Here is a 12965-nt window from a genome sequence, read left to right as displayed (position 1 = left end):
TGTCACTGGTTTCGAGAAAGCACAGATATCAATATTCAATAGGTTTCAAAACGGGGCCTTCCAATATAAAATAATTTTAATCCCTAATATTATTTTGAAAAAGATGAATTCAAATATCGTGTTACTTAAATATAATATGAAAAATAAAGTTTAATGATATGTATGCTGTACGTTGTACTAGTATGGCAGGAATCATTAAACCTGAGATCAAAAGAGGTGTTATTCATTTACGGTTTTCACATATTAAATCCCCATCCATAACATTAAATAACACTTTACAGATATTCATTGATACGATTAATCATTTTATTATTGACAACAAACGATGCTGTCACTGGTTTTGAGAAAGCACGAATAAAAATATTCAATAGAAATCCAAGCCGTGCCTTCCAATATAAAATAATTTTAATCCTTAATATTATTCATTTAGGGTTTTCACATATTAAATCCCCATCCAAAACAGTAAATGACATTTTACAGATATTCATTGATACGATTAATCATTTCATTATTGACAACAAACGATGCTGTCACTGGTTTTGAGAAAGCACGAATATTAATATTCAATAGGTTTCCAAGCTGTGCCTTCCAATATAAAATAATTCTTAATCCTTTAATATCAATTTGAAAAAAAACTTAAATATTATGAAATTTAAATATAACATGAAAAATATGTTATATTATAGTATAGTATGGCAAGAATCATTAACCCTGAGATGAAAAGAGAAGATGAATCCCAGCTAAATGTAATGTACATAACCCAAACAAGCCATCACAGGGAGGAACTATAAACTGAGTGAATAAGCGCGAAATAGAGAACTAAATAAATCTGAACAGTTGATGAAAACGATGGCAGTAGAATAGTACCGAAATGTAAATGGGAACATCCATCCTGTATCAGAACAATTAGCGATAACAACAATCTAAATTGGTCTTTGCAAAAGGTATGGTATTCCCCAGGAGACAAAATGATTTTACAGAGATATGTAATTCCCAACACTAAAAAAGAAAACACCCAAGTCCCGCCTTCAATCAAGGAGCCAACGATGGAGCTGGACCTATAAAACCCTGACAGAGATACTCGACGGTCTCTTCTAACAATGTTATTTCTTTAAGTTATTTCTTTTAATCATTGGTTGATTAATTTTGCAGTCTTTTATTTTCCATTTTTCCTAATTTTCTGACGCTCAACTCATTTCTTAAAATTTTTTTACTTTTACAATTACCATTCGAATAACAATCCCGAATCTCACTTCTGATGTGAGAATTCAGGATGGGCACGTAGTGAAGTGATAGAAACTAACGGGATTATTTATGATTTATTCGAGTGATTGACAATTTACAGTTGATTTACCAAATAAATATTTTTGACGGTTTAAATAATGTAATTCAAACAATGTTAAATGTAGATCCCACTATTAGTGATCCTTAATTTCATAATTAAACGTATGGCGAGTTTGCAATAATGTATAAATAAATATGTTACTTGAAACTGGAATAAATAATTTAAAAATTATGTTTCAAAAACATAGCGCTTAATGTAATGCTTTTTAATGTACAATATTATTAGTGTAGGAATGCCCGTCTTATCGTAATATGTGGCTGTTGATGCGACTGTTTGTCCGAACACTCACTACTATTTTGTGGAAGGAATTTGCACAGGAACCGAAATCACTGATACATGTAGTCAACGGGATAATTGACAGGATATTAAGTTAGATAAAGGAAGTACGAAAGCGCCATGGAAGTGGCACTCTTACAAGGGGTGGAGGAAAAAGAAAAGAGAGCGAGAAGGTTTTTTTTCTTATTCCAGATAGACCAGCCAGTACCAAATGGTATTTTGCTGATTTCACTTCCGGTTCAGAATAGAGAAGTATTTTGCGGGCGACAGAGACCCTGGGTTACGACTGGAATTGTCGTAGTTGGTTTAGCTACCGTGATTTGTAGATGGGTAGGGATATGATCAGATTGTTATCGTGCTCTAAGGTACCTAGGGAGAACATCACACTGAGAATGTTCGTGAAAGTTTTGAAGAACGGAATGCCTGAATCGAGGTTCATTATAAACCATGGGGTATTGAGTAACGCGCGGACTTTTTGGATCGGAACACATAACTCAGTTAATAGGTAACACTAGTTGACTAAAGTTAATAGGAAATAAGCGAATAGTATTAAAGGTTTAATTTGTAATAAATATAACTTGCACCTAGTTCACATAGTAATACTTACTTGTAATACTATTTCAACAATGGTAAAGATACTTTGTTCTGTGGGGGGCCTAAAACAAATTTAGAGTGTTATAATATATACAATTGTTTTATTTATAACAATATAATTACGAAAAAAACAAACGTCTAATTAATACCTTAAATATAGCTCATATCGAAACCACCATAAAGAAATAGTTCCCCAATTACCAAAAAATATATTGCGCTCATTTGTTTACACTTGCCAATCCAAGATTAACTTCCTATAGAATATCGGTCGAACATAATCAGTACCTGATGACTTAGTCAGTCATAGTTTAAACATTCAAATATATCCATACTAACACCAATATAAATGAGGCTAAGACATATTAAGTACTTGTATGTATTTTGATCATTGTTTTCACTTTAAATTTTATTGAAAATATTTTCTTTAATTTTGCTCCTTTCTCGCAACATAGCAATACCATATCGACTGAATAATGTTGTTTTGGTAGAGATCCAATTATCGATCAATTTTCACACATATTTTAGCATTTTGAAACCGTGTGCTATTGAAACTATTCTGCATCGATCTGCATAAATTTTAGTCAGAAAGCGCTAGTTTGGTGAATATGCTGAAATCAAAATGTATCCTTCAGAACTCTACAACTAGCTCTAGAACTCTAGCAACGTGTGGCTGAGCGTTGTCAAGCAAGATGACTTCGCGGCTGCTAGCCTCTTATTCTGATCTTTGTCGCAGCAATACGTCGTTAATTTAGTTAAATTGACATCGATATAACATTTATAGTAACAGTTTTATTTGGTTGTAGCAGCTCGTAAGACACTAAACTCCTGTCATGTCACAATACGCCACAGAAAACTGTTCTTAATAAATTCCCATTGAATGTAAACATCTGAAACACTTGATTCATCAACTACTAAACTGTATGAAAGTAAAGGAGTTTAATCTAGGTTTCCATCCAATAAGTCTTGCAAATCATTTCCGTTGAACATTTTTAGTCCTCCACACCGTTCTTTGTCATTAACATCAAAATCGCCACTTTGAAATTGTCGAAATCAAAACCGACGAAACATAAATATCTAAATGCGTTCGACAGGCTTCAGCAGCAGATTTCATCAAACCAAACAAAAATGAAGAAAAATATAAAGGCTATTTCAAGCATTCCATCCATGATTAGCATCCGTATACAATAAAGGGAAAAAGTGTTATTTTATGTAGAGAACTGAATATATTTCTGACTGAATAATCGAATATTTTTTTCAGCTATTTTTGTACTTCAATAGAACGCTGAATCTACTCTTTTGATAAGTTCTATATCATTGGCCAAAATATGGACGAACTATATCCAATAAATTGAAATAAATGAGATAAAACAGGTACGACAAGTAACATATGGCTAAAGGTGTAAAAAACATGTCCATGCTTTTGATACATTCAATAAGTTATTACTTCAAAATAATTTCATGCAATTGAAAATATGTTATTAATTTATATACTTTTTAAATTTCTGAAAATATTAAAATAGACTAATTTAAATGAAATAAGCCGTAAAAGATTTTTTGTTAAATTAAATGGTATCAAATCAAAATCAAATATTTTAATGAATTTAGAATTTCTTTGAATTTTAACTAGTAAGTGTAACCTATCTAAATATATCTTTAAGATGCTACCGAGATTATTAAGATGTATATATACAACATTATAATATATACATATAATGTTTGAATAGATTTTGAGTGATTCTTTGAAACATTTTTCAGAAAAGTTGACACAACATACTTCATTCCCCTTTTTAAGGCAACATGCGGACCTTGAAGAAATCCCTTGTCTTTTGAGCCGGCTCAAAATTGAAACAAGTTTTAGATAGAAAGAACAATATCTGCTAAATACTGTGGGTGTGGTTTCTTTAACAACTGATGTCTTTTGATAAATTGCGTCAAAGCTAGCTCAGTTGCATCAAGTGTTATAGATAACGTTGATTTAGCTAGAACAGTTTACAGTAGATTATTTTGAACTTGACCAACCAATTACCCAATGTTAGCTTCTTTCCTATAGAAATCGATTTAATCCATTAAAATTTCCATATTTCAACCCCCGAAAAAAAATGCGTCGAATAAAAAACAATAGCTATCATGTAAAAAGACGATATCCGAAGTCGTATGGAACCCTAACTCCTTATTTTGGACCATATCAAGCCATCGATATCTTCATAGCTTATGAGCCTTCATTCCTGCAAGATTTTTATCATCGTTGTTAAAATCTCCATCTTAACAACATTTTTAACACAATTTTTTCATATGGTTGTGTAAATTTTCCTGCAAACAATTTGATTGGTTCATGAGTTCAATATTTTTTAAAATTAAAACAAAAATACCTTAAACATGTAAATTATTAAAAATAGTTCCAATAATTTTTATACACTTTTTTATAATTTTTTTGTACTAAATATAGGTAATTAGTTCTCAGTCAATTTTTCTAACAAGATAGTTATAAGGCTTTTGAATATTGCAGTACGCCTCTTATCAAAAACCTCATAAACCCGTTAAAATTTATTAAAGTAAGAGAAGATTTTATTTGCAAATTAAGGTCCCAAAATTACTAGTAGTCCGTAACGCCCAAACTGGCACGGTGTAATTGATATAGTTTTTTTACCTTCCAAAAGGAAAGGCGTGTCAAAAATAATCAATTAATTTAATAGAAAAAATACGTACAGTTACTGACCGAACACTATTTTTAAACAATAAATAATAAACAAGAACATGAACTACATTAAAGTTTGTATTAATATTAAAAGCAATAAGTGCCTTTTACAACTGGTATTACCGATTATACTTTTACAGATTATTGATGTCTTCTTTATTAAGTTGTTATAAGTTATAATATTTTAATAATATATTATAAGATAAGAACTATATATTTTCGAATGATTTATGTTGCTTAAATGGTATATTTTATGTTAAAACTTATTATACATTTTATAATTTGTATCCATACTGCCTCCAAAATCACTTGGCCTTACTATTTATTATATGTTATTTAACTTACTTAGAAACAATATTTACCAAAATTACATAACAATTTTTAGACATAATATTTAAGTATTTAACTTAATTACCACAAGCAAACTAGCATAAAATCTATATAATTTTGATTAATAGGAATGGATAATTTTACGTTATACACGTATACTTAATAAACATATTGTAGTTTGTAACGATACTGATGACAAATTTCTGTCACTTGGCCTTACTTTTTATTGTGTGTCACCAAGCTATAAATAATATTAAACAAAATTAACTAACAATTATTATTCACATTAAATGTTTAATTAATTATCTCAAAAACAGTAGCATAAAGAACATTAAATAATCATATCACGCATTAACTAATCGTCGCTCTCGTACGGGTTCTACTTTGCGTGTGGCACCTTGTTAAGGTTCGTGCAACAATTTGCTTAATAAAATACTATAGCATTAGTACTTTATGATTCTCATTTCTCAAAATCTTTACTCATTTAAATATTTTTAATGTCCAATACGCTTTTCATCGCTATCATTTTTTCGTATTAGACAGAATACAACATGTTCCAATAACTCTTTCTAACTCCCTTTTATATTGTTAGTTAATATGAGAGTTAAGTGTTGAGTAAAATAATGAACCAAGGATGAATTGGATTACTCCAGCGTGTGAGTGTTGAAACAATTCCAACATTCAAAATCAATTCCTCGGCAATGCTGTTAACAATAAATATACATCTTAAAAAGTGTTCCTAATGATTTAATCATATTCTGTTAAATGTTACTACAAAATTGCACATTGGTCAAATTAGATTTGAGCATTAGAAAATATCATTGGGTGCCCATTGAATTCGGCTATTATTATTTATCGGATAGTATATTATCTGTCATTGCTTGATATTATTTATCAAAATATTTCACTTTAAATAATTTTGTACAGTTTATTATACTGTCTAGAACAACTATCGACTGTGGTTGCCCAGGCTCTTTCTAAATCGCTATTTGTCATAAGTATTATTTTCATTATCAAAAAAACAATGTCCAATCAAAACTCGATACTATATTTAAAATAACAAAACAATTTAATTGAAACCACTGTAAATTAATAGCTGGAATGAGATGAAAGTTTAACATATATCCTTTGAGTGTTAGATATGTCGATACCATGTCGAAAGAACGATATTGGTTTGGTAGCGATTTAAAAATCAATCGCATTTCTTCAATATTTCGAAACCGTGTGTCAGCCAAGCTATGATGTGTCGATCTGTACAAGTGGTAATCAAAAGGCGTTATGTCTGGATGGTGAAGCAGAACTTCTTATTCGAGTTGTAATAGTACAGCCGAGATAATCCCACCATAGTCGTAGCAATGCTTTATGAACATGCATATTTCGGTGATTGCATATTCGATATCGATGTAAATGACTCTCCTGGGTTGACCCTTAACTGGTGCTAGGGATTGTTGTAATAGATATAATTTTCAATTCCAGTCAGAAAACGCCACAGAAAGGACCTGTTCTTCTTGTCAATCAATAAAACTATAATACTGAAACAGTTCGAAATGGCAGCCAGAATTATTTTAACATGACTTATTATAAAGAATTAATGCTGCAGTGGCTGGTATTGTTTAGATAAGAAGTGAAAAGCTTTTGCTTTATTCGCAAATTAATGTATCTTTGTGAAATTGAAAAAATCCTAATGCATTTGTATAAATCGAATTTTCTCTAACCAGTTAAACTAATAGAAACACTTGAGTCAATATATTGAAGACTCCTGTTGATACTTCCTTTTACTCATATAACAAATGTGTTAATAACACGAAACAATATTATTTGAAAAAGCGCCTTCATCTGACCCGAAAGAATATTTTCATGAAGTATCATCTATCCTACATTTAAAGTAAAAATGTTTATTAATATTTTATTTAACTTAAACATATTCTTATATTATTCCATAATTATCATAAACATTACACATGTTATTATAACACATTAATATGAGACATTGCTTCGATTGTCTTCCAAAAAATAATTAATTACTGAAGGTCGGATCTGCATTTTTCAGTAGATGGGGAAATAATTCGAAGTGTATTCATACAATTTAATCATCTTTTTATTAACTTCGCGTGATATGGTGCAAATATATAGATATCTATACATAATCATATCTTTTTTACACCAAACTGATCTCATATTGACATGTAATAATCAGTGTTATAAAATTACCTTTTTCAAGATAATCTATGAATTAGATACCATGCGCCTTCAAAAATATGGTCGGGCAACTTTTGCATTTTTAGACTTTTTAGCCAATTTCCACTGACTGCTGCCCATTCAGCTAAAGCTTCAGTATGTATTAATTTATGTAACGGTTGATTCATTCTTCATCTATTTTCATGTTGCTTATCAAGCTAATTTTTAGTTTTAACAATACACTTTCCTATTTTCCAGGCAACTACTGATGACATCTACAGTGCTATATTTTTATTCAATTATTCCATGACCTTCTCGGAATCCAAATTGGTGACTATGGATTATGTTATTTAGGTAGTCCTTCATTTTGTTTAGAATTATTTTTTTCCATTGTTTTCCTGTGGTAGCCTGGTTTGGGTACCATTATCACTTCTACAATTTTCAACTTCTTTGGGAACCTCTTTAGGATACACGTTCTTTAACGGTAGGTACATTAGACGTGATTTAAGGTATTCTTTTATATTCCTCAGCTATGTGTTCCTGGTTAGACTCCGAGGGTGGTTGAAGTACATTATTTAGAGGAAAGGTACTGGCTTTCTCGTTATTTAATATTGCCTACCTTTCTATGTTGTCCCTAATAGTAGTTATTTCAGCTTTAGGTTTCTTTATAGTTTTAGTAGATTTCCATAGCGAAAAATTCTGTGGTATTTGTTGATAGGTAATTGGAGAAGGTTGTCGTTTGTGAACATTTCTATGAGGCTCTTTGAATTATTTCGAATATTTATTAAATAAGGTTTTGTCTCTATCGAATGTTATGCCAAATTTTTATCCTCTTTTTTCTTTTACTTCGTTCGTTCTTGATATTTTAAAGGTATACATTATGTGTCCGGGGGAATTTCTTTGCTTTGGACGTTGCTTTGTTAGCGGCTCTACGGATGATAATATTTAATTCATCGGCGGTATTTTCAATATTTCCGTCAGTAAAGATATTTTTTTATTTAGCTTTAGCTCTGTGTCAATAACGCTCTAGCATATTTCTCAGTATATGTTTTCTGTATTATATACTCCAGTAGAGGATCACTTAATATCACCGGTGTACAGCTATTCACTATTCAAACTACATTTTTTAACCGACTTCGAAAAAGGAGGAGGAAAAAAAAGGAAAGGATTCTGTGTTAGGCTGTTTATATTTTTTTAATATTTGTTCGCTATTTCCAATTTCTTCAATTGAGAACCGATTTTCAAAACTATTTATTTATTCGAAAGGGTGCACTTCCGGAGAGAAGGGGAGAATCGAGGAAAACGCTCAAATTTCAAAGGCACGTACAAAGTTTTCACATATACTTTATTTAAAATAATCAGATATTTGTGTATAATATTATTGCTGAGCTGATATGACCGAAAATCGGAAGTCGTTCAGTGCAAAAGTCATTCAGTTTGCTTTTTAAGCACTAACTATGAAATATAAAACATCATAGAACTAATATAGTCGATTGCTTCCATGGTGTAATTGTTAAAGCGTTTAGCTCCCAATTGGAGATCGAGAATTCGGTTCCCGATTCGTGCAATAATTTTTTGTTGTTCTAGTTTAGTTAGAACATTTGTCAAGTCACCTAGGTTAGGTAGTGGACTCCGGGGCCTGAAGCGCTCCTTATATTCAATCATTGTTTCTTTATCCATATTTTCCCTCATACGGGCTGCACCTTTACTTGGCCCATCAATTGTAATATTAAATAAAATAACTGCGTAATTTATTGAGTAAATATCTAGCATTAAAAAGACAAAAACTAAATAGTTTTAACAAAAAAATTGAACCTACTTCAAAAAATAAATAAGGAACTGACTACAAATTAAAAAATAATCGACTTCAAAGTGATCAGTTGGTAGTAGTTAAAATAATAATTGTAAATAGATAAATAGGTTTAGGTGGGTATTAAGCTAAATTGTGTGTATATAGTAGAATATAAAATACGTGTGATAGATATGTTAAATAAGGTTTTTGTTTATTTTCACTTAGTTATTACAACGATTATTCCGTACATATTTTATTTTAAAATGTTTCTGTGTTAAAAATCTAAGCTTGATTATTTTTTAATTTTTAGTGAATTCCTTATTTATTTCTTGAAGTCGATTCAATTTTTTGTTCAAATTATTTTATTCTATTACTCGTAACAGTTGCCTTCCTCTTGGGTTAATAAGCTGGAAGCTCCAGTGTGTATGCTTTGAGTTTCAGTCGCGACCACAGATAAGTGTGGGACCCATTTTTAGTAAAGAATCGTCTCTTTCAGATATTGTGTGTAAGCTGTAAACTGCAGGTATTATCGTCCCGGGCTTGCTATCTGTACCATATATTTATCAGAACGATTATTTATTATGTGATTTTAAATATTGACGAAAGAATTTAACATATACATTAATATATAAAACAAACAAAAACATGACACTGATTTCAATTTTTAAAATAACTAACATTTATAAATCGTTCATCATACAATGTTTCCTGGAATTTTAAGATTGAAAAGATGAGATTGGATCATATAATAATTAGTAAATAATCTTAAAGAAAGCATGCGGATGCTAATAAAACATGCACTTAAAATGTCAAATACAATAATATAAAATCTCAGCTTCAGTCTGATAAATCCTACAGTATTAAATTTTGTTTTGGTGGCGATGGATCATATGGTAATAATGTATCCACAACGATGCACTTATCGCTTTAGAGTTTGGACCGATGGCGTTCACCTATAGAACAATAATTACCAATTTATTTTGACCCGAATTAGATGATGTGGACGTGAACAACATATGTTCATAATGGATTGTAGGAATGATTTAAAGACAGTTAACATACTTAATGACATACATGTACCTTTCAAAGAATAAAAATATGTTTGTTAATGGGCCGCTCAAAGTTTGTTCCGTTTTATATTACCATACATTCCATATTAACGCCATACAATTTACGCAGCGCTAATAGAAAAATCAAGGAAAGATTTTATATTGAACTTTCTAACATTAACAAATATTAAGAAAATGGCTTAAATAAATAATTGACTGAAAATGTGCGTCTATCAACTGTAATATTACTAAGGAATAAAAATCAACTAAAGCTCACTTTTTATAATCAAATCACATATATTAATATGGTACTAAACTGTCGTTCAATATGATATCCTGTTCACCAGACATGCTTTACCAGTTAAATCATGGCGCCATGTCTAGAGATGAACCTGAGGTATGTTGAAGGTATTGTTCGTTTGTTTTCCCTTTTTAAAATTATAGCGATGTCTTGTATAACAACAACAGTTCTTACTCAAGTAGATTTTCTCTGGCAATTTTTAATTAAACCTATATATACTAGATTAAGGCAGTTTTAATAGTATATTATAGCAATTTAATAATATGATTAAACTCAGATCAGATAGTTCTCCTAGATTAAGAAGAAATTTAAAAATGTACATTAATTAAAAAGAAATTATCTTTAGGACAACATTAATTTCAAATTTCAACTTCTATTAAAATTAAATAAATAAATACACTGACTTCTTTTTTTACTCTAAACATATTTTCAGGATAATAATTACCTCATCATCTTATCACCTCTCCCCAATTTTGTTTAACTATTTGATTGCTTAAAACTATGAAGATTAGAAATTATAAATTTGATTAAAAATAGTAGAAAATAATGATTCTCAGAAACTAATGTTAAAATATTCCCTTAGATTTTCCACCAATATAACCTAATTAGTTAAAAAATCATAATTACAACAATAAAAGGGCAAGGTATATCTATTTCCACATTCCATATGCCGTAATTAACCAACAAACAAGATTGTCCACCAAACAAGTCACGAGGAAGTGCATTGAACCGCGAACATTAAATTATTCAAAGAAAAACGCATATTGGCAGTGGCTGGTCACACATATCTAATGCTAATGAACGGCACGAATGTAGACTCATTGACGTCGATACGCCGGGTTTTCCCCAATAACTATCGCATTCTGCTCTCCGATGCATTTGCAAAACACTCGCGGAATTATCGATTAATAATGCGATTTATAATCGAGACAAATTTTCAAATGCAGTTCCCACATTTCAAACTGATCGTTTACCTTTCTGCATAATCAGCATCAATAAAGGCCTAATATTAAATTTGAACTTTTTTTTAATATAATGTTACTATTTCTATTTAATAAAATTAACTACATCTTATATTTAAAACATAATTTTTTTAACTGGTAAAATCTACAATTTACGTATAGATACATTTTTATAACATCTTCATATTATATATTGGATACGCATATGTTAGATACGCTTAATACAATCTTAATTTACAATTAATTTATTACTACTTTTCATTTGTACTTGGATTAATTCACAAGCAAGACGAGTGCGAGAAAATACATCAATTTGTATTCGTTAATAATGAAATTATAATAACTTATAGGTATAGTTTACAGTGAAGGTATACACTTTATACAAGTTCGTATGCTTTGGTTCGCTTCAATCTCCTGACATTCTGCGCGCTGTCCTGCACTTCTTTCGTGTTTCAATGCGATATCTTGGATAACTTCGCAAATCCATTTGATTTCTAGGTAAAGTACAGTTCTTCGTTGGTTACGTAGCGATAGGCATTGGTAATCAATCGAAGAGCCTTGCTTTGACAGCGTTATATGACTAGTTGATTTGAATTTTTAGTGCAACCCCATATTTGAACCCCATATATCCAAATTGGCTTTATAATTGTCTTATAGATCAACCTCTTTGATTTTAGATCAAGTTGAGACTATCTTCCGACTAACTAGTATAGTTGCTTTATTTTGGTTCTAATGTTTTGCTTTTTGTCTAACGCGATGTTTCCAATTTAATCTACAGTCAAGATGAATTCCATGGTATTTAGATGATTCTGATTGAGGAATCGGGCATTCCTTGAGTGATATAATTAAACTTTTATTATTTCACCGCAATGCAAAATTAACGTGGACAGATTTGGAGCTATTAATTTGAATTTTCCAGTCTTACGTCCATTTGTAGATTTTGTTGACTGTCACTTGCACTTTTTCTGTGGCCCTAGGCAGAGATATATCTTTTGCCATAATAATTGTGTCGTCACCAAAGGTTACAAGTAGTGTTTCTTTTGTTGTTGGAATGCCAGCAGTGTAGAACAGATATAGGAAAGGTCCTAAAACGCTACCTTCTGGAACTCCAGCCGAAATAGTATTAAATGTCGGGAACGCCATTTCGTGCGATACTCTAAATTTTCTTTCGAAAAGATATGACTCCAGCAATTGACAATAGTTACGCGGTAATAATTTGTTCATCTTACAGAATAATCCCAAATGCAAAACCCGATCAAAATCAGGAATATTGCAAGGATGTATTTCTTTTCCTCAAACGCGTTTTCAATAGCCGCAGTTACTCTGTGCACTTGATCGATTGTTGAATAGTGATTTAGAAAACTAAACTGGAAATTTGGTATTATTCAAAATTTTTAACACGTTTAAATATTAGTTTCTCAAATAGCTTTGATATTGCAGGTA

At 30.7% G+C, this 12965-nt stretch overlaps 1 protein-coding gene across 1 annotated transcript in view; it reads right to left on the bottom strand.

The window, feature by feature from the left end:
• Positions 1-12965, bottom strand: part of phtm (cytochrome P450 enzyme phantom) — a 242542-nt gene that overhangs the window by 178080 nt on the left and 51497 nt on the right. The window contains exon 2 of the mRNA XM_076395665.1: positions 2229-2277. The gene's annotated coding sequence lies outside the window, so the exon portion shown is untranslated. The remainder of the gene's footprint in view (positions 1-2228; positions 2278-12965) is intronic.

This window comes from Rhynchophorus ferrugineus, unplaced genomic scaffold (genome assembly GCF_030347505.1).
Source record: "Rhynchophorus ferrugineus isolate W39M unplaced genomic scaffold, kcgeb_rfMv2 rfM2, whole genome shotgun sequence".
NCBI classification, from domain to species: Eukaryota; Metazoa; Arthropoda; class Insecta; order Coleoptera; family Curculionidae; genus Rhynchophorus; species Rhynchophorus ferrugineus.
The sequence above is the reverse complement of the archived record's forward strand: the minus strand, read 5'-3'. Positions and strand labels throughout refer to the sequence as shown.